Raw genomic sequence first — 4743 nt, 5'->3', positions numbered from 1 at the left:
GGATTTGACCGAGGAGGTCCTTGGATGAGGTTAAATAGCAATTCATATATCTCCGTTGTGGTGTTTGCGTAAGTAAGATGCGATCCTACTAGATACCCATGGTCACCACGTAAAACATGCAACAACAAAATTAGAGGACGTCTAACTTGTTTTTGCAGGGTATGCTTGTGATGTGATATGGCCAGCGATGTGATGTGATATATTGGATGTATGAGATGACCATGTTGTAATAGATAATATCGACTTGCACGTCGATGGTACCGCAAACGGCAGGAGCCATAGGGTTGTCTTTAAACTAACGTTTGTGCTTCCAGATGCGTTTACTATTTTGCTAGGATGTAGCTTTAGTAGTAATAGCATGAGTAGCACGACAACCCCGATGGCGACACGTTGATGGAGATCATGATGATGGAGATCATGGTGTGACGCCAGTGACAAGAAGATCGTGTCGGTGCTTTGGTGATGGAGATCAAGAAGCGCATGATGATGGCCATATCATGTCACTTATGAATTGCATGTGATGTTAATCCTTTTTGCACCTTATCTTGCTTAGAACGACGGTAGCATTATGAGGTGATCTCTCACTAAAATTTCAAGATGAAATTGCGTTCTCCCCGACTGTGCACCATTGCGACAGTTCTTCGTTTCGAGACACCACGTGATGATCGGGTGTGATAGACTCAACGTTCACATACAACGGGTGCAAAACAGTTGCACACGCAGAACACTCGGGTTAAGCTTGACGAGCCTAGCATGTGCAGACATGGCCTCGGAACACATGAGACCGAAAGGTCGAGCATGAGTCGTATAGTTGATATGATTAGCATAGAGATGCTTACCACTAAAACTATTCTCGACTCACGTGATGATCGGACTTGAGATAGTGGATTTGGATCATGTACCACTCAAATGACTAGAGAGATGTACTTTTTGAGTGGGAGTTCTTAAGTAATATGATTAATTGAACTAATTATCATGAATATAGTCTAATGGTCTTTGCGAATTACGATGTAGCTTGCGCTATAGCTCTACTGTTTTTATATGTTCCTAGAGAAAATTTAGTTGAAAGTTGATAGTAGCAAACTTTGTAGAGGATTGTCCTCGTTGCTGCGCAGAAGGCTTATGTCCTTAATGCACCACTCAGTGTGCTGCACCTCGAGCGTCGTCTGTGGAACTTGTGAACATCCGACATACACGTCTTTGATGACTACACGATAGTTCAGTGCAAAATACTTAATGGCTTAGAAGCAAGGCACCGAAAACGTTTTGAAACGTCACGGAACATAAGTGATGTTCCAAAGAGATGAAATTGTGATTTCATGCTTGTGCCCTTGTTAAGAGGTACGAGACCTCCAACAGGATTCTTTGTCCACAAAGTAAAGGAGAAAAGCTCAATCGTTGAGCGTGTACTCAGATTGTTTGAGTACGACAATCGCTTGAATCAAGTGGGAGTTAATCTTCCAGATGAGATAGTGATGGTTCTCCAAAGTCACTGCCACCAAGCTGTGAGAGCTTCGTGATGAACTATAACATATCAAGGATAGATACAATGATCCTTGAGCGATTCACGATGTTTGACACTGCGAAAGTAGAAATCAAGAAGGAGCATCAATAGTTGATGGTTTGTAAAACCACTAAGTTTCAAGAAAGGCAAGGGCTAGAAGGGATACTTCGTGAAACGGCAAAACAGTTGCTGCACTAATGAAGAGACCCAAGATTAAACCCAAACCCGAGACTAAGTGCTTTTGTAATGAGGGGAACAGTCACTGAGGCAGAGCAACTCTAGATACTTGGTAGATAAGAAGGCTGGCAAAAGTCGAAAGAAGTATATTTGATATACATGATGTTGATGTGTACTTTACTAGTACTCCTAGTAGCATGAGGGTATTGGATACCGGTTCGGTTGCTAAGTGATTAGTAACACGAAATGAAAGCTACGGCGTAAACGGAGACTAGCTAAAGGCGAGGTGACGATACGTGTTGGAAGTGTTTCCAAGGTTGATATGATCAAACGTCGCACGCTCCCTCTACCATCGGGGTTGGTGTTAGACCTAAATAATTGTTATTTGGTGCTTGCGTTAAGCATGAACATGATTGGATCGTGTTTATTGCAATACGATTATTCATTTAAAGAGAATAATGGTTACTCTATTTTCTTGAATAATCACCTTCAATGGTTTATTGAATCTTGATCGTAGTGTTACACATGTTCATGATATTGGTGCCAAAAGATACGAGGTAATGATGATAGTACCACTTACTTGTGGCACTGCCGCTTGAGTCATGTTGGTATAAATTGCATGAAGAGGCTCCATGCTGATGGATCTTTATACTCACTTGATTTTGAATCACTAGTGACATGCAAATCATACCACATGAGCAAGGCCTTGTTTTCATTGAGATGAAATAAGATAGTAACTTGTTGGAAGTGATACATTTTGATGTATGCAGTCCAATGGGTGCTGAGGCACGCAGTGGATATCATTATGTTCTTACTTCAATGAGGATTTGAGTGGATACAAGAGTATTTACTTAATGAATCACAAGTCTGAAATATTGAAAAGTTCAATTCTGTTTCGGAGTGAAGTTCGTCGTAACAAGAGGATAAACTGTCTACGATATGATCATAGAAATGAATATCTGAGTTACGAGTTTTGGTACGCAGTTAAGACAATGTGGAAATTGTTTCGAAGTTCATGCCACCTGGAACATCATAGTGTGATGATGTGTGTGAACGTCATAGCCACGCACTATTTGGTATGGTGCATGCTATGATGTCTCTTATCGAATTACCACTATCGTTTATGGGTTATGCATTAGAGACAACCGCATTCACTTTAAATAGGGCACTGCGTATTTCCGTTGAGATGACACAGTATAGACTGAGGTTTAGAGAAATCTAAACTGCCGTTTCTTGAAAGTTTGGGGCTTCGACACTTATGTGAAAAAGTTTCAGTCTGATAAGCTCGAACCCAAAGCGGATAAATGCATCTTCATAGGATATCCAAAATAGTTGGGTACATCTCCTATCTCAGATCCGAAAGCAAAGTGTTTGTTTCTAGAAACGGATCCTTTCTCGAGGAAAGGTTTCTCTCGAAAGAATTGAGTGGGAGGGTGGTAGAACTTGATGAGGTTATTGAACCATCACTTCAACCAGTGTGTAGCAAGGCGCAGGAAGTTGTTCCTGTGGCGCCTACACGAATTGAAGTTAAAGCTGATGATGGTGATCATCGAGCAACGGATCAAGTTACTACAAGCCTCGTAGGTTGACAAGGTCGCGTACTACTGCAGAGTGGTACGGTAACCCTGTCTTGGAGGTCACGTTGTTGAACAACAGTGAACCTACGAGTTATGGAGAAAGCAATGGTGGGCCCGGATTCCGACAAATGGCTGGAGGCCATGAAATCCGAGAGAGGATCCATGTATGAAAACAAAGTGTAGACTTTGGAAGAACTACTTGATGGTCATAGGACTATTGAGTAAAGATGGATCTTTAAAAGGAAGACAGACGATGATGGTGATAAGTCACTATTAATAAAAGCTCGACTTGTCGCAAAGATGTTTCCGACAAGATCAAACAGTTGACTATGATGAGACTTTCTCACTCGTAGCAATGCTAAAAGTCTGTTAGAATTATGTTAGTAGTTGCTGCATTATTTGTGAAATATTGCACATAGGATGTCAAAACATTGTTTCCTCAACGGTTTCCTTGAGCAAACATTGTATGTGATACAACCAGAAGGTTTTGTCGATCCTAAAGATACTAACAAGTATGCAAGCTCCAGTGATCCTTCAATGGACTGGTGCAAGCATCTCGGAGTTGGAATATACACTTTGATGAGGTGATCAAAGATTTTGGGTTTGTACAAGGTTTATGAGAAACTTGTATTTCCAAAGAAGTGAGTGGGAGCACTATAGAATTTCTGATAAGTATATGTGGTTGACATATTGTGGATCAGAAGTAATGTAGAATTTCTGTAAAGCATACATGTTTGTTTGAAAGGAGTTTTCAAAGGAATACCTGGATTGAGCTACTTGAACATTGAGCATCAAGATCTATGGAGATAGATCAAAACGTTTAATAGAAGTTTCAACAAAATGCATGCCTTGACAAGTTTTGAAGGAGTTCAAAATAGATCAGCAAAGAAGGAGTTCTTGGTTGTGTTGTGAGGTGTGAATTTGAGTAAGACTCAAAACCCGACCACGGCAGAATAAAGAGAATAGACGAAGGTCGTCTTCTATGCCTTAGCCGTAGACTCTAAAGTATGCCATGCTGAGTACCGCACCTGATGTGTGCCTTGCAGCAAGTCTGTTGAGAGGTACAGAGAGTGATCCATGATTGAATCACTAGCAGCGGGCAAAATTTATCCTTAGTAACTGATGGACTAAGGAATTTTTCTCGATTATGGAGGTGGTTAAAGAGTTCGTCGTAAAGGGTTACGTCGATGCAAACTTTGACACTAATCCGAATAACTATGAGTAGTGAAACGGATTCGTATAGTAGAGTAGATATTTGGAGTATTTACGAATAGCACTTAGTAGCAGCATCTATAAGATGACATAAAGATTTGTAAAGAACACACGGATCTGAAAATTTCAGAACCGTTGACTAAAACCTCTCTCATGAGCAAGACGTGATCAGACCCCATAACTATATGGGTGTTGGATTCGTTGGAATCACATGGTGATGTGAACTAGATTATTGACTCTAGTGCAAGTGGGAGACTGTTGGAAATATGCCCT

Source organism: Hordeum vulgare, chromosome 3H, assembly GCF_904849725.1.
Source record: "Hordeum vulgare subsp. vulgare chromosome 3H, MorexV3_pseudomolecules_assembly, whole genome shotgun sequence".
Taxonomy (NCBI): domain Eukaryota; kingdom Viridiplantae; phylum Streptophyta; class Magnoliopsida; order Poales; family Poaceae; genus Hordeum; species Hordeum vulgare.
The sequence above is the reverse complement of the archived record's forward strand: the minus strand, read 5'-3'. Positions refer to the sequence as shown.